The sequence below is a fragment of the Macrobrachium nipponense genome, chromosome 1 (genome assembly GCF_015104395.2).
Source record: "Macrobrachium nipponense isolate FS-2020 chromosome 1, ASM1510439v2, whole genome shotgun sequence".
NCBI classification, from domain to species: domain Eukaryota; kingdom Metazoa; phylum Arthropoda; class Malacostraca; order Decapoda; family Palaemonidae; genus Macrobrachium; species Macrobrachium nipponense.
Genome location: NC_087200.1, coordinates 181942689 through 181967391, shown reverse-complemented (window position 1 = coordinate 181967391; position 24703 = coordinate 181942689). Strand labels below are relative to the sequence as shown.

Sequence of the window (24703 nt, the reverse complement as noted above, 5' to 3'; positions counted from 1 at the left end):
ATAATAGTGATCTGTGATTTATACTGATACAGTTTTTCACTTCATCTCTTTAAGATACATAGCTACAGAAAATACTAATGTACTCTGATCAATTGCATAGATAAAATCATATTTTAACTGATAAAAATTCATATATGAAGTGATAAAAATGATTAATTTTTTATGCTGACTTTTATATAACTGGTTCATTAATCCATATACTAACTCATATATACTGCAGTTATTGGTAAGATAGAAGGTAACAGATTGATTATAGGCTACCTGATTTATTTATACATATGTATATGGATTCATATAATTATGATTAATATATGTGCACTTAATACAACTGATTCACATAAACGACTAATCTAAGTGATTAATCTAGGTGCACTTTAAATAGATTCCTAGTGCGTACACGCAAAGATATATTCGATTCTGTTATTTATGATCATTTATATGATAGATTCCTAGTGCGTACACGCAAAGATATATTTCAACTCTGTTATTTATGATCATTTTTATATATGATACATGATACTTATATATAGGATACATGACCAAGGTTATACTACTACAATTTTAACTAGCGTTCGAACAACTTTTCATCCATTACACAGTTCCAGAGAACAACTATAGCCAAATGAAATGGCCAATTCCAAATGGTTAAAACAAGGGGAAAATTGCCTGGGCAGGGTACAACGTTCTATTTTGGCCTCATACTTGTTCTCTGCATCATAAGCCACACGAATACGTTCGCGATGATAATCATCACCCCAGCACGAGTCCTTCGCCAGCAACGTAGAGTTGAATATCCTTCTGGTTGTAATTGTCGGAAGTATGTCCTTTTGTAGTCGATTTCCGACAGCCGCCGGAGCATTCCACATTAAAACGAGATTAACGACGGGATACTTTGGGTGTCGGTCGAAGAAGTCCATGAAATAAGCTTGTTCACTTATGATGGTGCTTATTCTTCACATTGTAGGCGGTTGTTACTTGACTGCAGTCGTCCGCAGTGACGAACGAGTTTTTTTGAAGTTGCGATGTGAAACTTTCGTACTGCAGGATACTGTAACCAGGTTCCATTAATCAGCCTGCAAGTGGAATTATACTTGTCACAAGGGCAAAGTAAATTCAGGACAACATCAAATATGGGAGGGAGAAAGCATTAAGAACCAGACTTAACCCACATGAATTCGCTGATATTTTACTGGAATTCAAAAGAGTCAGCTGTACAAACTTTTTTTATCCATGGCATTAACAATGAGTGAACCTATCCAGGTCTCTGATGACTGTAAAAATATCCATAATTATAAAAAATAAAACAGATATCAATACGAATCCCAAAGAAAATTCGATATTACTGGTAGTAAGTTACTAGACAAAGAAGTGGAAAACGGAGCTATTTGTAAGATTGCCCGGCAACATAAGAGTCAAAGAGAATATTAATCATGATTCTGTATTTCTCTATGCTAACTGAAATTAAGCTGTGATACAGTCCGATCCTATGTGCCCCTAACAAAAGTTTCATGTTCAATTTTCTTGCGCGCATCCTCTGAGGTTAAGTTTTAGGCAGGAGATGCTATGAAAGAACCCACTATGTAACTAATTTCTATATAAACTTATGGTTTTTCAAGAAAATGTGACATTTTCCCATGAATGTGATTTACTTGAATTGTAATAGACTAATGTTGCAAGTAAATATTTCATATCCATGACTTGATACTTCTAAATGTCCGTTTACCAATGTCATAAGCTGAATTATTGACTCTAATTGTCTATGAGGTTCAGAAAAAATTAGTTCATTTTGATGTTATAGAAATTCTGTTTGCTTATTTTGTTCATTAATTTTAAAACGATTGCAATTCCTTAACTAAAGTTGCATTGCACATACGGATAGACACTTGTACCTAAGGTCTGCCTTGCCCATGAGAAGTTCGGGATAAGCATTCCTCTCTCCAGCCAACCTGCTTTGCAAGCGGTTTATTGAGGTTTAAAAGGAACAATGCTGATCCGGCAAACGCGCCATGCACCTTCAGAACTGATGACGTCGTCACCTGGCAGGAGATTGCTCTCAGCCAGCTAAGAGTTACGTTACTTGCTGTAATAAATACAACTTTAGTATAAATTGGGTAATTTTGTTTTAATACTCCACCACACGAGACAAGATAAGTCTGAAAAAAACAGTAACCAAAATTGAACAATATATTAGTTTCATGTTGGAAATCTGCATGATGTAAATAAATGTAATTATGTTAAATTAGATATTCCTTATTCAAACTAATGAAAAAAGGTTTCCATATAAATTCCTATATATATTATTGCCCTGTAAGATCCATATAGGATTATTCCATAGATATACATTTTCACTTCTAGACTTCCTAACTTAAAATCTATTTTATTTCATTTTATTTATTTATTTTTTTTCATTGACTACGAATTAAATAAATCACCGGGACAGACAATATGTCAGTAGGTTTTGATATGTGTTTGAACTTTTAGCTTATTTGTCATTACTAAGTGTTAAGTTAGAGTTCAAATCTTTATGCATATATATTGGATATTTAATTAACCTATGTTATGTTTTGCTTATTGATTTTATCGTGATTCCTTTTTTATTATAATTTGTAACCTTTCCGACTTCATACGGAGATGTATTATATTGACTCCACTTGTATCCATATTTATTTATTTTATATATTTATTTATTCATATATATATAATTTTTTTATATATATTTGATAAATTAATGTTGCTTGAATATGTTGGAAAAAGTGTTCTAGCGGCGTACCGTATAAGGCTATTTGCGGTATCAATTCTATAGTTACAAGATATGAATGATAAAGGTATTTCCAAAACCGCGAGAACCGCTACAATCCAGTTTCGGATCCCCAATATCACGAGTTGTAGCTAGTATAAACGACATGGACACTTTCCTATTTATCCGTTCTACCAACCTATTGACTCTGGGTGATAAAATATAGTATTGGTTTCTTAATGGAAAGGAATTCACACAACGAGTTAAGGAGATTATTATTGATTTACACCACCCGAGTCAAAGATTATTATGTGTTGAATTCCATTCCATGTTTACTGATTTAGCACTCCATAAATATTCATAGCGCACTTAATTGCAGTGTTTGTTTTTAGTGCTATTAATTCTATATAACGTGTCAAGGAACTATTAACACTAAGAAGTGTTTATTTCCTCTGTCAGACTCGTAATTCTGTTAATAATTCTACGTATATTCTTTCAAGGATTGATTTGGCACAGGATAGGCCCCTAAACAGACAGGTGTCTCAATGTATCCCTTGTTTTCATGACACTTGTTACAATTAGTTATGTACTTTTTATATCTGTAAGTATTGTAGGCCAGTAAACAGTGATTTGGCTTTCTGTGACATAATAGAGAACCCTGGATGACGGAATGCAGCCAGTTTAGGACGATTGGTATGAAAGAGATTATTACTACTACCTGGTCGTTAGTCACCTGCTGTGTTCTTTTGGTTTTCCTCGTCGCGGACCTACATATAATATTACATTTGATTACATAATTCTGATACACATACTTTAAATATATTTTGCTTTAGGGTTTCCGTTCGAAGTGTTTATTGTTTTGCTTAGCTGCTGACCCTGTTTCCGTTCGAAGTGTTTATTGTTTTGCTTAGCTGCTGACCCTGTTACCGTTCGAAGTGTTTATTGTTTTGCTTATTGCTGTTGACTCTTGCTTTGTTCAGTTTGTAACAGTTCGGCGCTCCAACCCAGATATTCAATGCTCGCGATCTCTTGGGTTAAGGAATTTTCTTGTTAGATACGGTTTTAATAATAGGCACGGCTGTTTCTATATCTTTTAGTCCAATTAATGGTTCTTTGCAGTATGGTGCGGGATTGCGGGATAATGCGTCAGCTATGATATTTGCTTTCCCAGGTAGATATCTTAACTTGGCTCCCAAAGACCTAAATGATCATATGCCGCCGAGTTCCTTTGGGACTGTGATTAAAGCCTTTGAAAAACTCGGTAAGTGACTTATGGTCAGTAAGGATTTTAACAGGATAGCCGTAGATTATGAACTTGAAATGTACTGGTGAGTTAACGATCCTAGCCCTTCCTTGCCTATTACTGCATATTTACTTTCAGAGGGCTTTAGTTTACGAGAATAAAAACTATGGGGAAGAACTGTTTATCATATTGCTGAAGTAGTGCCCTCTACCCCTTGGTCTGAGGCGTCTGTTGCAAAAAAAAAAAAAAAAAAAAAAAAATTCCTTATTTAAATCAGGGATTTTTAGGATAGGTCAACTGCATAATTACAATTTTAAGATATCGAACGCCTTTTGATGGTTTTCAGACCATAATAAATCTACGCCCTTCGTAAGTTCTGTTAAAGGAGCTGTCATGATTGAAGAGTTCAAATATTTACATACGATTGTAATACCCACTACAGTGCAAAAGTGCTGTATACCCCTTTTACGTTAATAGGTACCGGAAAGTTATGAATAGCCGACACCTTACCATGGACTACTTTAAGACCTTGACTAGACACACAAAATGTAAATAAACATGTTCGGTTTTTAAAACTCACATTTAGATATTTTACTCTGAGATTATTTGTCTTTGTCTCTGTAGCACTAGCTCTAGTTTATGTGAATGAATTACTTCCTAAGGGTATTAAGAAAAGATTACAAGACCAAACCATATAGGCATGTAGGGTATCCCCATAAAAGTCTCCAACACTATATTGTAATTGGGGCGCAACGTAAGCCGGAGGCATACGTAAAAAATTGATAATGTCCCCCTGAGTGTGCTGAAGGTGGTGTATGAGGTACACTCACTTAGCTAATGGTATCTGGTGAAAGCCTTTAAGTAAGTTCCAAACAAAGCTGTGAAAAATTTATTCTGCTTTTAACAAAGATAAGATATATGTCAGTACATGGCACTGGGAAAATGATCAGGAAATCGTTTCCTTGTTTTAAACGACAGAAATCTATGCCGATAAACGCCAAGTTCGATCTTTTTTTTTTGGCATGAAGTTTAAGGGAAAAAATTATATGGGCTATTTGATTTCCTAATGACTCTATAACTAACATTTTTTCAACTTCGTCATTTACCTCTATTTTGAAATTTCATTGGGAGTCTATACGAAGGTGCGTATATAGCTTTATGTTTGTCCTTGGACCGTATTTTTTGTTAAATGACATCCGTTTTCCCCAGAGATCACTCGCTAGTGGAGAAATATCCTGGTATTCAGATAAAAGATAAAAAAAAATTCTTCTGAATCACCTCTGCTTGAATGACTTTACGGATATTACTTTAGATAGAGTATAAGAAAGATTCATCTACGACTGGTTGGGCGTGATTAAAAAATTAGCAAAACAATAAAAAAAAAAATGCGATATTTAATATGTATAGGTTTGTGGATTACTAGATTAACTTGTTGCTGCGAGTCAACTGTGTCTAGGGCTTTGTTCGCGGAAATCGTTATATTTCAGAGTGTCGGGAAGGATTAAAATTTCATTTCCCAGCAAAGTCTTTTTACACGCACTAAGACATTCGAGGGTGCATGTGTCTCAAGATTTTTGCGTGCAAACTCCGACGGCAGTTGTGGGAGAATTCTGTTGGGTCGTTGAACAATATCACGATTTATGAGACAAATTATTGGTTCCTCTATATAAGTTATTATTTGATTAACTGTCTCTTTTTGTTCAGAACGGATTTTAATATGTTTGAAGGTTTATAGAATTTTCCTTTGATAAACACGCCTTATTTGGCAGGACGTATAATGTTTTGTATACATGTAGATGGATATCTTACATTTACGCTAGATACAGATCAATGTTTTTTATAACTATAGAGGTATCTATAAGCGCTCACTTATCCGGACTTCTCATTAGGGAAGTTCGAACAACAACCGGTGAGTCCGTAAATAGACAATATTACGTGGACTAAAGAATAAAACAAGATATTCTAATTTTTTTTACGGCGCGTTACAGTCGGGCTTAATCCACCACTATTTATAATAAAACTTATGTATTAAAATTACGAGAACCTGCTCTGATTACTTGATACGGTCGTGTGATTCATAGGAAAATTCCTTTTTAATTTTCCAACATCGCTCTTCCCTGCTTGCTAGAGTCGCTTATTGTGTGGAATGTGCTATGCTTTGAACACTCGGCAGATTTAACTGACCCTGACCGCTTGACTAGATGACACAGTAACCAAGTTTTGCTTAAGCACGATTTGTTTGTTCTTTCGGAAAGGGCTACTGTTTACCTATTTTCTTTTTGTAATAATTAGGAAATTCTTCTCTTTATTACCATCGGCAACGTATTTGTATGTTTTTAGCATTATGGTTGTGCTAGTTACATATAAAGAAACGAACGTATGAATGACGAACTATAAAGAATGAGCGATATCTATTAAAATAAGTTATCTCTACTGCGTTATCCTGTACTTGCTGTGGTTTACTTCATTTTTTGCTAAAATTTGAAATAGTGAGGGATCCTGGTCACGTATTTAGCCTAATGAAAGTTTTTACAGACATGTTATTCCTTGCAATCCAGCCGTATTTTTAAGTTAAGTTGAGTCATTGAGGTTCGATATTTTGGATGCTATACTCAAAAAACTCAAGGCTAAAACTGCGATCGGGACCTTGCACAGGAGCATTTTATTGTCCTGACCCGAAATAGTGTTACCTCTAATTTATCTAGATTTGTGGTAAGTTCCACTTGTTTTTGTGTGTTTTCTTATCACTACTGTGCCTAACGACCCTAATCCATGCATCTGTATAAATACAGACGTCCACTGCGTAAACGCATATTCACTGTTTAATATGATCTTTGTTATGTAAAGGATTAATAATCACCCAAAATGATAAAATTAACACAGTATATGATTATGATATTTCAGTAGAACTTCTGGAAACAGAAACTCAAAGATAAAAACTCACAGTAGCGAAATCTCAATGATGTAGATAATTTCTGTAAAAAAGTAAGATTAAGAATGTCTCGTAACTTCAGCCACAGGAATAACGAAAATTCGACCTGTAAAGGAAACACTCAGTTACTCCAAATGAATAAAAAAATTGTACTTAGCTTGATTTTGTGGGAAGTCACAGTGTTCCGATAACGATGTGCCCTTGGCCCTCCTTCTCTGTTTAGCGGATGACCTGGTTTTTTGCTTGAGTTTCCCCCGTGCGCGTTGTTTGGTGATTCGTGTCCTTTGAAGATCCGATGCTGAAGACGCGTTCTGGTTTGTTTCTTGAAGTGCTGGAAACGCTCACTAAACGATGATACTAAGTTGCTTGAAGAATCTCTTGCTTTCTTCGTCGTTGGATTCTGATATGATAACATTATTCGTTATTCTTTGGAAGATGTTGAGAGTTTCTTGGGTTGTTTTCTGAAGTCGCTACACTAAACAAATGACACTAAAGTTGCTTGAAGAATCTCTTGCTTTAACTTGCTTTAGCGTCGTTGACTTCTGATATGATACATTATTCATTATTCTTTAGTTTTTCTTCGGAAGACGTTGTAGAGTTCTTGTAGTAGTCTGCCACCAATATTAGGGCTGTTGCCTTGTATAATAAGGCGCCCTATGAGGTAATGTTAGACCTTGGCGGATAATCTTACGCTAAGTCGGTTGGTTATGCACTTCCATACTCATTGGAGTGCTGGGGTTTGCTGATAACTTACGAAGTGGTTATGACGACGATGTGTTAAACTCATGATGATATCTTTTCTGATGTGAGGTTTCTAGTAGAAAACACGAAGTATAAATAATAAGTCTATTCTTCTGAGATTACATAATGAATATCAGATAGGGTTGTACAGGTCTGCCAATGACGATGGCTTGATCGCTTCTGCCCACGATGATGGCTAATTCCACTCTGTTCTGACTACCATCTCCGTTACAAGTCATAAAGGAAGCAGACAGTAGCTCGAACATACGAACATACAATCAGATGACATAGTTACTAATCATGTAGGCTGCTTGAGCTATAGGTCACGGTGTTTGTCTCAAGCAGGAAACTTGGACTAAAGTTTATATAAACAAATGAATGACTACAGGTGACGGCATGTTATCTTAGCCTACTTTATAGTATACGTCATCTTTATCGTCTCTGGTCTGATCACATTCCTGCAAGCAATCTGGTTGACCTCTTTAGTTTTAGTTTTTTTATATAATATATGGGATAACATTCCATATTTTTGTTATGTAATACTTACATATATATATATATATATATATATATATATATATATATATATATAATTTCATTTCATACCAACATACCAAAATGAAGTTAATGTAAGTAAATATAACCGTTGTGATACATTACTTAAATATATCGATTCGCCCAGTAGCCTATGAGCAACGTTTCTATTTACCATAAAGAATAAACAAAATAATTATTTATTTCCTTAATGTGATGAAAGCATCAAATTAAAGCCGCAGTTTGGTTTCTGAAAGTCAGGAACACAAAGAGAAGTCCTCTTACCCAGTGATTCAGACCCTCGCTTCGCCATATGACAGCCCAGGTCCAACTGCCAAGCAAGAGCCCGTGCTGGCATAAGGCTAGCTCATCGATAACACCAACAACATCCCGAGTAGGAGGGAATAGTTCAGGCTTGTTCCAATTGAACCCATTATATATTTTGACAAAAGCAGTGCATTACATACCTGGTAATTGGTCAATTGTGGGTTGAAGCTAAGATAAAGAAGGGCGTGAGGCTTGCAACCTCATCCTAAAAGGATGACGTTGCCACCTTTTTTTCCCTTATGTTTCCCACCCTCCCCACCATCCCCCGCATAGTGGTACTGCCAGATGGTGCTAGCCTTCCAATTCAAAGCAAGTATTTTGGGATGAAATTGCTATAGCAACACGACCTTTCCTTCCTAGTGCGACTCTTCACAGTCGACCAACTAGCAGGTACTTCATTCGAAACATGCATCAGCATAAACATAAGTTTTTAATGGTAATGCATATTGTCTAAAACTGTCCAGTCCCGCTCTGGAATCCTACCTGGGGTTCCTGTCTGTACACTGTGCATATATACAAAATATACAAAGAAAAGAGGCAAAAATTTCTGAATGAATGGTTGCTGGTAGGATACTTTCATTCAATTCCAGGAACAGTCGTAACTAACGAATAAATCAATACGTACATAATCGATAGATGACAAAGCAATGAAAACCCCACAACCTGCAGGTATTCATTTGTATTTACTGAATAGATTTGTTTTAAGCAGTTCCAGGAAACAGTCAGTCTAATAACAGTAATATAAAAAATAGAAAAAAAATCCTCAAAATAGCATGAGTCTTGAAATGGACAAACAAATCCACAGTTTCGTATGGGAACAAATAAATTTCAAAATAAATCTAACCAAAAAAAAAAACTTCCGGAATCGGTTCGATTCCCCTTTCCATCTAGATTTATTCTTGCACACATAGCTGTGAATTTGTTTCTCCAATATATACAAACTTTCACATCTTCAACTTCACACAAAACTTCTTTCAGTTTTCTTCTGAAGAAGGGGAAAAAGAAATCCACAAAATTACTGTGTATAACGTGTTTACTAATAAAAGTATTTACATTTTATTTTACTCAACACTCGAGTAGGGCCTGAAAGTACTCGAGCGTTGAGTAAATTAAAATGTAAATATTTATAAGTGAACACGTTATACACAGTCTTTTTGTTTCTTTTTCAGTTTCTTTAATGTCGTCGTGGTTGGAGATTCAAGCTGATGCATCAAATCACTGGCTCGCTCTTCATTTTCGGAACTTACTATGCAAGGGATTATATATACGAATTTGGGACAGGGGTCTGTTCCAGATTAAGTTCGGGTACAAGCCACACCCTCCTTGAACGTAACGCGCTGCCAGACGCATACTACAATGCCAGATTTTCCTGTAACAGCCTGGCCGAATGCTTTCTGTCTAGACACATCCTACACTTTTTGAAATCCGGAGTGAGCGGCTTAGGTTTTGGCTAAAGCTGGATAGCTGGTGGTGGTGACAATTCTTTTCTCTTTAATTTAGTATAGAATATTTAATCTGTATGAGCATTTATCCACATGAAAGTACAACGATGTCTTCCTCTATACGTTGCTATTCTAGCTACGAGAAATAATTTAAAAATTTGCGAATTACCATCCTGAGATAATCATTCATGACCGTTTAAATGGCGAAGAGAGATAACTGACATGCAGGGCGATCTGAATCTGTCTGGTGCTTCATGATACTGACGCCATGGGGAAGAGAACAGGAAGTGATCGCAACGATGTCAGGATGAGAATCTCTCTCTCTCTCTCTCTCTCTCTCTCTCTCTCTCTCTCTCTCTCTGTAACTTAACGTACATTGTAAACAGCGTAAAGGTTCAATTCCTTATGTTTTCCTAAGCCAATTACACATTTATCTGACAGTTAACATTATTATATTCAGTACATACTCTCTGTAACTTAACTTACATTGAAAACGAGTAAAGCTTTAATTCCTTATGTTCGCTAAGCCAATTACACATTTACCTGACAGTAAATATTAATCAATATTCAGTACATACGTACATACATACAACATGCATACATTGAGAATTAAAGGAATCCTGGTGACAGATAGATCCCGGACCAGGAACATGACCACTGACAGACGCCTACATGACCCAAAAAGCTTCCGGGACTTATATACATACAGGTATATAAGAAGACCAAAAGGTCTATAAGGTCTATTATAGACCTTGGGTACAAGACTACTACTACTACTTCTACTACTACTACTACTTCTACTACTACTACTACTACTAAACCGTTAAATTTCGCGATCATCTCCACGCCGTGGATTGACGTATAGGTTCACCGGAGCGACTGACTTAATTACATACCTGTCTCATTCGTGTCCCCCGTTTCCAGCCGATAGTCTTTGATCATATTTCCTCTTCAAACACGAGGCCGCTTCCTTTATTAAACCTGCGGGGTGCGGAAATGCGGACGGAATCACCGCGGAAGTGCATGTCGGTGATATTTTCCTTACACCGCCAAATATATATTATTATATATATAATATATATATATATCTAAATATATATATGAATATATATATATATATATATTACATTATACCGTTTGGGCGTTCGTCTTCGGGAATGCTGTGTCGTCAGTATAAGGTAAACTACTATATGTGTAGAAGAGGTGTAGAAATACACTACGAATTTCAAACTGTGAGTGCATAGCAGAACTGGGAAACCGTGTATATAATTATGTAACTTCGCTGTAAAGGATGCACAAATATGCATGTACACAGATAGAAAAGATTCCTTCATAACTCAGGAAGTATACATGTATATGATATATATATATATTATATATATATATATATATATATATATACGTGTATATAATATATATTATATATATATATATATATACGTATATATAATATATATATATATATGTGTGTGTGTGTGTGTGTGTGTGTAAACATACATACGTATGATATTGCAGAAGATGCACAAATGTGTATACACACAGATAAAAAAGATTCCTTCATAAACTCATGAAGTATACTTGTATATACTATAAATATATATACGTAAACATACATACATATGATAATGCACTAACGCAACAACAGCTGCTATCCTCTCCATAAAAAAAACTTCACACACACATACACACAAACACACATACGATAAAGCGTTTGAAATACTGCAATGGGATAAATAGCGCGCTGGCGGGTGATCGTAAATATGGCCACTCCTGCAAAGAACGGCATGGGGTGGGGGTTGGATGGGTAGAGGGTGGGGGAAGGTATGTAGGAAATTTCCCGATGCCATTGGTTGAATTTGTAATGAAAAAGGCAGACTCCGCGACAGAGCATTTAAACATTCTGAAAGAAATTGCGCTCTGAAAGAGTAATGGCAGCAATTTTCCTTGAGAGAGAGAGAGAGAGTTGATAAAAAAAAAAGGGGGAGGGAATCGAAACTGTAAATTACTGGTCTGAATCATGATCGGATAGGCCCTGTGCACCACAATGAGGAAAAAATACACATTAGAGAGATAGAGAGAGAGAGATGCACCTAAAAGCGAACGAAGCTGTAAACAACAAATCAAGAAACAGCAAGGCCTCTTGTACATGAATGAGGAAAAGTATAAATGTGTAAATGAGAGAGGAGAAGAGAGAGAGGAAGCATTGAATAAACTTTATCTATAAAACGGACTTCCAGGCTGGAACATTTTTTCACCACGTTCACTTCCGCGTGCGTTTCAGAACGCAGATAACGGAGAAACAGGAAAACTGCTCTCTTGTAAAGGTATATATTTAATTTCCGAAATCAAAATTTTAATAGAATATGAAAAAAATAATCTTGAATTATAGGAAAGGATTCTAGAAAAAGATCTTGTAAGCTCTATAATTCTCTCATGAAAATAATGTATATGCGTGTATATGTCTAATATAAGGAGCACATGAAAACACCAAAACTACATTAGATGGAATTCGTTGTAACAGATCATTTTTACCAATCATGTATGTATGTATCAGGATCCATACAGTCTGTATGGATCCTGGTATGTATGTATGTTAATATAGTATTGTATGTATGTGGTGAAATAAAAAGAAATAAAAAAAAGACTTCTCATATTGAAGAATCTTTCATTAATCTTTTAATCATCTTTTACTCTCCATACTCTTATACCTTTATAGAAAATAGTTTTCTTTTTCTTTTATAACACGGTTCCGTGCGAAAAAAAAAGTTTATTAAAAAAAAAAAAAGAAAAAAAAAAAAAGGAACAAACTTTTCTTTTGAGTCTACACGTAATGTTATTGAATTGAATATAGAATTTCGGCCAAAGGCCAAGCACTGTGACTACGAGGTCATTCGACGCTGAAATGGAAATTGACAGTAAAAGGTCTGAAAGGTGTAACAGGAAGAAAACCTAAAAGCAGTTTGCACTGTGAATCAATTATTAGGAGAGGATGGAAAGTAAGATGAAGAAAGTGAATATGAAAGGAGGTACAGTAAAAGGAGCGAAGGGGTTGCAGCTAGGGGCTAAATGCAGGCTGCAAAGAACCTTAAGTAATGCCTACAGTGCACCGCAAGAAGCGTAATATCATTAAACAGAATGAATTGCAGTCCTTAAGTGATACATTATTACAGAGAGGAAGGAATTAACCAAATGAGGACAAAATCTGTAGAAGAAGTGGACAAAAAATACCGACAGCTCATGACAGCAGTATTTAAAAAAAAAAACTTCATTGTAATGCAACAGGATTAGCAATCCTCGGGTCTGTATATAAAAAATCAAATGAATAACAAATCAGTTTAAAATCTTAAGAAAAGCATGTGACAGCAAACTAGTTGCACGCTATCACGTATAACATAAGAACGCAATCGCGTTGCATGGTGCCTGTTTTTGCAGGATAAAATTAATGTGGGTTTTGGTGGAGAGAGTTAACATAATTGAAAGTAACTGCATACTTGAACTGAACCTGCGCACACAACACCACACACACCACACACACACACACACACACACACACACATATATATATATATATATATATATATATATATATATTATATATATACATATATATATCTATATATATATTATCGACAAGAAGGAGAAAATCCCCAATTAGGTGTACCGATTGCGATAAGTTGATTATTACATACAAGCAGATTTGGAAGACTACCTTTTCTCGCGTCGAACATAACATTTTCCCTTCCTATGGCGGCAAATAAGGGTCAAATAAGGGTATGTATACGATGTGAAAGATTATCAGAGATATTGCACTGTATGTATCTGAGTATTTCTTACATCTCACCTACTGATAACAGACATGTTTTAACTTATGAGAGCTCTGGAAATATATATATATATATATATGTGTGTGTGTGTGTGTGTGTTTGTGTGGCTGTGTGTGTATGTGCGCGCGCGCGCGCTTAAAAAATCACAGTAGATGCACGTGACTTCATATATATATGAATACCACAGGAAAATGATAGGCAGAAATCCAAGCGCTTTCGTCTTTACTAAAGACAAAAGGGCTTGGATTTCTGACTATCATTTTCCTATGGTATTCATATATATATATATATATATATATATATATATATATATATATATATATATATATATATATATATATATATATATATATAGTCATGTTGACATCAGAAATATGTAGATTGCAATACCAATATATATATATATATATAATATATATATATATATATATATATAGAGAGAGAGAGAGAGAGAGAGAGAGAGAGAGAGAGAGAGAGAGAGAGAGAGAGAGAGAGAGAGACTTTCAAACCTTCTTGACAAGCCGAGCAAAAATTGAACAGAGTCGATCGGTCCGCGACTTCCCCATTCAACGAAAACAAAACAAAGCCAATCAATACAAGAAAGGCTTCAAGTCGTTTACTACTCCTTCCTAGAAACTCGATCGCGGGGCCCCCAGTTTTGGGGAGGACCCACCAATATTAAATAAGATTTAGGTCGATTGAACACGATACGTTCCGAGAATCAATATGGTTGTCTGAAACTACGGTTGTTGGCGAAGACTTGAGAGAGAGAGAGAGAGAGGTTTATACCTTCGCCCAAGTTAGACTGATGAGCAAAGTTTGCGACGAAATGACCGAAAGGGTTAATAATGCAGAGACTGATAGGATTCTGCCGTGCCTATGTGCCTTTGGGCCTACGTAATGAGGCGCAGTTTGACACTGGTATGGCTATGAAAGACAAACTATGATTATGGACGTATACTTATGCATACCCACGCGCGCACACACACACACACACACACACACACACACACACATATATATATATATATATATATATATATATATATATATATATATATATATATATATATATAAAGATATATGCCACGAAGGAAAAATAAACGAAGGAGTAACTGCGAGACCTTTCGACGTTTCCACGTCCCTTACTGAGCAGTTCTCCTCAATAAAGGACGTGAAAACGTCGAAAGGTCTCGGCAGTTACTCCTTCGTTTATTTTTCCTTCGTGGCATATATCTTATTTATGGATCTATCACGTTCCTAACTTTCGTGATTCAGATTTTACATACATACATAAGATATATATATATATATATATATATATATATATATATATATATATATATATATGTGTGTGTGTTGTGTGTGTGTGTGTGTGTGTGTGTGTGTGCACGTGTGTGTGTGTGCATTGTGTCTATGAACATTTTCATATTTTACTTCTATTGTTATGATAGAATGTCAAATTCTGCCTTATATATATATATATATATATATATATATATATATATATATATATATATGTGTGTGTGTGTGTGTGTGTGTGTGTGTGTGTGTGTGTCTGTGTGTGTGTGTGCGTGTGTGTGTGTGTGAAATGTAGGAGAGAGAGAGAGAGAGCCTGTGGGTGTAAGTCATTTTTAATCCGAGTATTTGAAGCACTCAACTTAAATAAATTTATGCAGTGTTCAAATTTAGCGATGACTGATAAAAAAAAAACATCATATGACCTGGCATCAGTCTGATGCAAGAGAGGCATAATGAGATGCCACTGGTAATATTATGGAAATACTTTCATAAATCAAAATAGTAAACTGTATCGTTGATTCCTTGCCCTCTCAGAAAACTGATAATGACAATGTGCCTATGAGAAATCTTATCAATCCTCGAGAAGAAGAATACAAGACAACCCGAGAATTAATCATTAATTACATAGCTTAGCCGAAGATGGATCATATCGTAGTAATCAGTTCATGTCGATCCTGCAACATCAGTTATCTAAAAGCTGCCATGTGACAAGCATATATGATATGATCAGTCACGATGCGTCAGTAATCCCTGGAGGGGAATTTGCAAACAATTGGGTGGAAATTGATGATGACACCCATTCCGCCTATCGATAATTGCATCAGCGCAAGAAATAACTGGAGTGTGGCCCACAAATAAAGGGGGTCGCGAAATCATTGCACATTGCATCACGTTGCAGCACCCAATAATAATTGTCATCGTCGTGCACAGCCGCGAACACTGCATTGTTCGACGATTGCGTAATGTGTTCGGTATTATTATTTAAACAGGTTGGATCTGTTTTGTCCCCATCGATTAGATTTATTTATGTATAATAGCGAAAATTTTTTTTATTATTCTGCTACAGGCAAACTTTTCGAGAATAGTTTTTTATTTTCATTCTGAAACTTGAAAAAATTTCAGTCGTATCTTTCGCAGCAATCTTTGGTATTTATTGATTCTTTACTTGCGAATCATCTGTAATACTTATCTGGAGCCCTTACACAAATCCTTCCTGTGTTGAACATCCCACATTGGGAAAACAGCGAAGGAAAGGGGGAAACCTAAAATGGCCGTTAACACCCACATATCGGATTTTCATTTTGTCAATAGCGCACTCTCCTGACCTGTTCGGAAGTGTTCCCTGGCTTCTTTTACAAACTGAGGGAAATTTAAAGCAAATCATGAGCATTTATCGTCTTTTCTTCATTCGCACATTCTAACCATCATATTCCGGTCGACTTGGAAGCAACGTGACGAACCCATACACGTCTTTATTGAGTATATGTTTCATAACGATGACGTCACTCTCGAAAACGCATCCGTGACGTCACTCCCAGCAGGTGTGACGTCACGTAATGGGTGGGTTCCTAGCTCCCGTGAAAGCGAAAAATTTCTCTCGAAAGATTTTGTTGACCAGTCGAAAAGCATATGTGGACAACGCGAAGGTGAAACCAACCAACCCCCCCGTATCTGGCACAGTGACGAGTTGGGAGATGGTGACAGGGCGTGACCCCGTGACCTCTCGCAAGAACAAATGTCAACAAAGTGGTGGCGGCGGCGGCGCGTCACTGGCGCTTAGTCTATCATTATTCGAGTTAACCATTTTTCCTCCATCATTTTGACCTCGAGAAGATGACCGGGTCGCAGAGGGTCATCTTGTTGGCCTGCGGGTCTTCACCCTCCTACGATATGCATCTTCGTATGTTCGGTGAGTGAGTGCCATTTTTTTTTTTTTTTGTCCTCCCGCAGAGCGAAGATGTAGTAGGTAGTAGTATAGTAGGCCTAAGCAATACCTCTACCTTAGGCCTACACTTGGATGCGGTGATGCAGGGCCCTGTATGTCGTTCAAATGGACATGTAGTGCTTTGATTTAATTGTTTCAGATGCAATTATGGTTTAAATAAACTACTAGGTATACAGGTTAGCATTTACCGGTAGCCTAACCTTACTGCTACTGTGAAAGACTGGAACTATCGTAGAAGTTGGAAAGTATATCTTCAATAGGCATACTCCAGAGTAGATTATGTTTTAACCATACCTAACACGGTAATTTTGTGTAAACATATCATTGTGCTGTAGATTGGTTGGGACGTGGTACTCCAATTTTAGTGCTATCTTACCTTATTAGGCTAGGCAGAGTCAAGAGATTTTTATTTTTTTTAACTTTGTCTGAAAATGATATATTAGTATAACCTAAGCTATACCAGATTCACAAATATTTGATTACTCTCAAGTAGGCCTACAAAAGTTTTGTTGATTATCCCTAGGTAGGCCTAGTGGGAAGAGATGTTGTGAACGGAGGTGTCCAAGAACCAATGACTCATCCTTTCTACTAAGATTAGCATTACCTATACTATATTTATGATGTTTAATATATACTATAATTGTACTTTGATTAGGTCAGGTAGCCTAGGCCATAGGTTAGTCTAGGATTTGAGGGGGGTAGCCTATACTATGGTACTTGAAGTTCTTTGTAAATACATGAACCATGTCCTTATCGAAGTGTTTATCCCATGGTTTTATGCATTTCTGACGTAGGAGTTGGTGCTAACAACCATTTTCATGTTAGGCTCTATATAACAAATGACTGGGTACCCCCTGGATGTAGAAATCTGGGATTTTCAAGAGGGGAGAGAAAGTAAAACAAGTAAATTGCAACAACAGGAATGGTCTGAAATGCATAAACCACAAGGTAAACAGTTAGAAAAATGTATGGTTTAGCCTACCTATGTTTCAGGAATGTATCCTAACTTTGCCTGACTTAACGTAGGGCATTGGGTCCATCCTGGACCTCATGGCCTGCTTAAACTACAGGTAGTCCAGGTTATTGGCGGGGTTCCGTTCCCAGTGGGTGGTTGCGGATAAGCAAGAACCGCCAGTAACCAAAACTGCAGTTTATGGCACCTCTGTTAGTTATGTTATGGCCTAAATTGCCGATTTGTTCATGAAACTTACCTGACAGATATATATATAGCTGTATTTCTGACGTCCGACAGAATTTCAAAATTCGCGCGGCACACGTAGTGGGCGTCAGGTGGTAGTACCCATTCCCGCCGCTGCGGCGGCGGATATCAGGAACCATTCCCATTTTCTATTCATATTTTTTCTGTCGTCCGGTGCTGCAAACATCTGTTTACAGTACCTCCGTCTAGGATTTTTCATATATCTCGCTTAATTATATCTGGATTGACTTTTGGTATCGACTTCTGGATTGTTGGATTGGCACGCGGAATAGTGGATTGGTTTTTGATTTTGGATTGACTTTTCTGGATTCAGTATGTCTGGATCAAGTTCGGGGAAGTTTCAGAGTGTGTGTGGGGGGAGGAGTGAATGAATGAAGTGAGGCTTCTTAAAACCTTCAGTTGATCCTCACACCAGTTTGTATGGATTGCAGGGGGCATGTTTGCGTGGCTGATGATAGGTGCAATGAATGTAAGGATTTGGATGATGATAAATGGAGGATGTATGAGACCTATCGGCGCAAATTAGAGCGCGATAGAGTCAGGAGGTCTTCCTCTAAGGGCAGCTCTACTAAAGGTAAGGATAGTAACATTTCTCCTCCTCTAACACCAGTAGATTTTGCCCAACCTAATCCTGTTTTGTTGCCTTCGGGCCCCAGTGCTGTGTTTTCCACGCACAGGCGTGTTCAACTGAGAGGCAGATAGCTACCTGCTAGAAGGAAAGAGGCGTCCCCTCGCCCCTCGCCTTCTCGCAGTCTCAGTCCTGCCCCTTCATTTGCTCTCCTTCGTCACCTACGGAAGGATATCCTTGTGTCCCTTCAGGACCAGATACGTCGCTGATGGCTCAGAGACTTGCCCAGCAGCAGTCGATCTAGGCGTAGGAAGGACGTTCGGCTGCCCGTCAAGAGACGAAGCGGCCTCATTCTCTCTCAGCTCGCTCGTCTCTCTCTCCGCCTCCGGATCGTCAACGTTCTCGCTCTCCTAGCAGATCTTTTACTCTCTCAGGAGAGGAACGCTGGCGTCAAGACGCTCGGCGTTCGAAGCAGGACGCTTTGCGCTCTCGACAAGTAGCGGTTGAGGACGCTCGGCAGGACGCTCGGCGTTTCTAGACCAGGACGCTTTGAGAGCTCTTCAAGACTCCTTTAAGGACGCTGGCAGGCAGGACGCTCGGCGTTCGAAGCCAGGACGCTTCTGGTATTAGACAGGACGCTTTTGAGGACGCTCCGCAGGACGCTCGGCGTTCGAAGCAGGACGCTTTTCGAGCGAAGCAGGACGCTTTGGAGCCTGCAAAGCAGGACGCCCGCTCCTCTAAGCAGGACGCTTTTGGCGCTGCTCTTCAGGAAGCTCGCTCTTCCTTTCGAAGGGGAGCTTCAGTTAAGTCAGTTGACTTGGCTTCTAAGGATGCTTCTCTTTCGGAAGATGTCCGTGCGTCTAAAGAGAAACGTACGGCTGCTTCCGTACCTGTAGTGGATACTTCCATCCAACGGAAGTCTGTTTTCAGGATTGAACCTAAGGGACGTACTCCCTCTCCTGATAGGCGTTCTCCAGTTCCTCTTAGGGAGGAAGGGGAGCATAGTAGTCCTGGGAGTTCCGTAGAGGAAGAACAGCCGGTAGCTTCGGCTATCTCGACTACAAGGTTTCTGGTTAGGCTGTTACGTTCAGCATTCGGAGACAAGTTCCAGCCTACAGCCCCTAGGTCTCCTCCCTCACAACTTTCGTCGTCTAAGACCGTTAAGACCCCTGAATTCGTTGAAATGAAAACGTCTCTGTCGACCAAGAGGGCGTTTAAGAAACTCCAAGACTTTATGTCCAGAAGGAAGGATCAGGGCAAGACCACTTTCGCCCATCCACCCTCTAGACTCGCAGGGAAAGGAGGAGTTTGGTATGAGACCAAGGAGGATGTCGGGATAAAGGTCCCTTCGTCCGCGTTGGGTGACTTCTCCAGTTTAGTGGACGCCCAGAGGAGGTCTCTCTTGGCGTCGGCTAAGGTGACCTGGACTCCAGTTGAGACTGACCACCACTTGAAGGGTCTCCTGCGTACCCTTAACGTATTTAATTTCCTAGACTGGTGTCTGGGAGTTTTGGACCGTCAGTCTAGAAGTCCTGAGTCTCTCAGTCTGGGGGAGCTGTCCAGCGTGTTGTCATGTATGGACAAGGCCGTCAGGGATGGTTCGGAGGAGCTAGTTTCGAATTTTGGAACTGCTTTCCTGAAGAAAAGAGCATTGCTGTGCAATTTCACGGCTAAGTCGGTTTCTCCCGCTCAGAAAGCGGATTTGCTCTTTGCGCCTCTTTCGGACCATCTCTTCCCCCAGGCTATGGTAAAGGATCTTGCACAGAGTTTGCAAGAGAAGGCGACCCAGGACCTCTTGGTTCAATCTTCAAGACGTCCAGCGGTTCCTTCCACGTCAACTTTCAGCAAACCCCCGAAGAAAGTCAAGCCCTTTCGCGGGGCACCCCCCTCGAGAGCAGCTCCTCGAGGGAGAGGTTTTCCAAGAGGAAGAGCTTCATTTAAACCAAAAACCAGCAAGTGAAGATCTCGTCCTTCAGACACCAGTCGGGGCCAGACTGGTATTCTTTGCGGAGTCTTGGAGGCAGAGAGGAGCGGACCCTTTGACCCTCAAGATAGTAGATCGGGGGTACAAGATCCCTTTTCTTCATCCTCCTCCTTTGACTTCGACTCCAGAGACCTCTCTCCATCCTATCAGGGAGAGAAGAAAAGGGTTCTTTCGATCTCTTAGACCAGATGGTCGAAAAAGAGCGGTGGAGCAAGTCCCTGGGACCTAGAGTCACCGGGGTTCTACAACAGGATTTTCCTTGTGCCAAAGCAGTCATCAGGTTGGCGCCCGGTCCTGGATGTGAGCAGGCTAAATCTTTTTGTAGAAAAGAAAAAGTTCAGTATGGAGACGCCTCAGTCGGTGCTGGGAGCATTGAGACCTGGCGACTGGATGGTGTCTCTAGACCTGCAGGACGCATACTTCCACGTCCCAGTCCACCCTCTGTCAAGGAAGTACCTGAGATTCGTCTTGGACAACAGGGTTTGGCAGTTCAGAGCCCTTTGTTTCGGTCTCAGCACGGCCCCAATGGGTTTTTTCACACGATTATGAGGAATGTAGCGAAGTGGCTCCATTCGTCAAGGAATCAGGATATCCCTCTACCTCGACGATTGGCTGATCAGATGCGAGTCGTCGAGGCAGAAGTCTGAAGGACCTTCAGTTTACGCTAGCCCTAGCAAAGTCTCTGGGACTGTTGGTCAACGCCGAAAAGTCGCATCTGACCCCGACACAGTCCATCGTGTATCTGTTGGGGATTCAGATGGATTCAGTGGCTTTTTCGGGCGTTTCCATCCCAGGAACGTCAGCGACTGGGGTTAGAGAAAGTCGCAGCCTTCCTAGAGAGAGAAGCTTGTTCGGTGAGGGAGTGGATGAGTCTCTGCTGGGCACCATTTCCTCACTAGAAAAGTTTGTCTCGCTGGGAAGACTGCACCTCAGGCCTCTTCAGTTCTTCCTTGCGGAGGAATGGACGTCGAAAGGGGACCTGAATGCGATCCTAAGGATCTCCAACGATGTAAGAGTTCACTTAAGATGGTGGCTCGACCCTCAGAGGTTACGAGAGGGCCTCTCCTTAAATCTTCTGAGCCCCGACCTAGTGTTGTTCTCAGACGCTTCCACTTCCGGTTGGGGAGCAACACTAGGGGGGGAAGAAGTGTCAGGCTCCTGGAGAGGGGAACAGGTAGTCTGGCACATCAATGTAAAGGAACTGGCAGCGATATTCCTGTCGCTGCAGTTCTTCGAAGAGAAACTGTCAAGCAAGGTTGTTCAAGTCAACTCGGACAGTACCACAGCCCTTGCGTATATAAAGAATCAGGGAGGGACTCGCTCCAGATCCCTTTTTCTCCTGGCGAAGGAACTTCTACTATGGGCGGACGCAAGGCACATCAAGATCCTGACAAGATTCGTAGCAGGGGTTCAGAATGTCAGGCGGACCTTTCTCAGCCGCCGGAATCAGCTTCTGCCAACAGAATGACCTTGCACAGGAAGTCTGTCAAAAGTTATGGAAATTGTGGGGACGTCCTCTAGTAGACCTGTTCGCTACATCGAGGACGAAGAGACTTCCTCTGTATTGCTCCCCGGTTATGGACCCAGGGGCAATTGCAGTGGACGCGTTGCTCTGGAACTGGACAGACCTGGATCTTTACGCCTTTCCCCCCCCCATTCAAGATCATGGGGACGTAATGCGAAAGTTCGCAGCGTCAGAAGGGACAAGGTTTGACTCTGATTGCCCCAATGTGGCCAGCAAAGAGTGGTTCACAGAGGTCATGACGTTCCTTGTGGACTTCCCAAGAACGTTGCCCTGGAGGAGAGATCTAACTCAGCAGCCTCACTTCAAAAGGTTTCACCAAACCTCTCCGCTCTGGCCCTGACTGCGTTCAGACTATCGAAAAGCTGGCCAGAGCGAGAGCTTTTCAAAGGCAGCTGCGAGAGCAATCGCTAATGCTCGAAGAGCCTCTTCTACAGCTGTCTACCAGTCTAAGTGGTCTTCCTTCAGGGCATGGTGCAAGAAGGAAGGAATTTCCTCTTCCACGACCTCTGTGAATCAGATAGCGGATTTCTTTCTCCATCTGAGAAATGTGAAAAAATTGGCAGTTCCTACAATCAAGGTTATAGGAGTATGTTGTCTGCCGTTTTTTCGCCACAGAGGAATGGACCTTTCCGACAATAAGGATCTGCACGATCTCTTAAGGTCGTTTGAAACTACCAAATCCACAAGCAAGACCGCCCTCATGGAATTTAGATGTGGTATTGAAACATCTGATGCTTAGTCCCTTTGAGCCTCTCCATGAAGCTCTCTAGGGACTTAACGAGGAAAACGCTTTTCCTAACTTCTCTGGCGACGGCGAAGAGAGTTAGTGAAATCCAGCGTTCAGTAGCCTAGTGGGTTTCAAACCGGGAGACAGCGCTGTCTGCTCGTTGAATCCTTCATTCTTGGCTAAGAACGAGAACCCGTCTAATCCTTGGCCAAAGAGCTTCGATATCAAAGAATATCGAGTCTCGTGGGTCAAGAACCAGAGAGAGCCCTGTGCCCTGTCAGGGCTCTCAAGTTCTATGTGAATAGGACTAGAGAGATAAGGGTCCCTCAGGTAATCTCTGGTGCTCGGTGAAGAGACCGGATTTACCGTTGTCGAAGAATGCTGTTGCTTTCTTCTTGAGGGACGTCATTAAAGAGGCTCATTCATCTTGCCAGAAGACTGATATGAGCCTCTTTAAAGTGAAAGCTTCATGAGGTCAGAGCCGTAGCTACCTCTCTTGCCTTCCAAAGGAACATGTCTATCAGAGATATTCTTGATAGCACCTTCTGGAGGAGCAATTCAGTATTCGCCTCACATTACCTCCGGGATGTGAGGACGATTTACGAGAACTGTAGTTCTTTGGGACCTTACATTTCGGCAGACACAGTTTTGGGGGCTGAAGGTAGCTCTCTCCCTATCCCTTAGCTTAGGTTAGGTTAGTTTATTGTGTTTTTTGGTGATGGTGAGATCTTCTGTGAAAATCTCCCATTCCATAGTGTAATATCAGGGGTTTTTTGCGTTAGTTGGTCAGGTGGTGGTCGGTTGCTGTGTTACTGCCATATGTTTGCCTAGATGGTCTTGTCACATTGTGGTCACGCTCCCGTTGACAGAGCATCCAGAGAGCACCAGCACTACAGGTCAACACCTGGCTGGCAACTCTGATAAAGCATAAGCAGGCTTTTGTGACAGTAATCACATAGTCTACTTTGCTATCAGGTAAGGAACCAATAAGATAATCTTTTATTTTATTTTAAATTTCCTAAAATCCTAGTCTGTCTCTACCACCATCCGAAGGTGGTGATTCGCTATATATAGATCTGTCAGGTAAGTTTCATGAACTTTAAAATGTTTTTTATAAATACAATCAATTAAGTTTGTTCATACTTTACCTGGCAGATATAATATACTTAGAGTGCCCACCCTCCTCCCCTCAGGAGACAAGGGCAATGAATAAATATGAATAGAAAATGGGAATGGTTTCCTGATATCCGCCGCCCAGCGGCGGGAATGGGTACTACCACCTGAGCCGCCCCACTACGTGTGCCGCGAATTTTGAAATTCTGTCGGACGTCAGAAATACAGCTATATATATATCTGCCAGGTAAGTATGAACAAACTTAATTGTATATAACAATAACATTTTGCGCCACAAACCAGATTGCTGATAGCCGAGTCTGCCGATTACCGGGGAATGTCTGTGTACTGTATCATTGACATATTTCAACAAGGCTGTATCCTAACTTAATCCATCATAGGGTATGGTGCCGTGCCCTGACCTGGCTTGGGAGCTTCCCTCCTTGGAACCTTCTCCCCAAAGTACATCATGTATAAAAGAACAACACGCACAAATGTTCTGAAGTGTTGCCACTTTCCCCATAGTCAAACTCATTGCTA

General features: G+C 39.8%; 1 pseudogene; it reads left to right on the top strand.

Annotated features, from left to right (window-relative positions):
* Positions 1-16821: 16821 nt before the first annotated feature.
* The window catches only part of LOC135219891 (uncharacterized), an 87044-nt pseudogene continuing 79162 nt past the window's right edge, over positions 16822-24703 (top strand).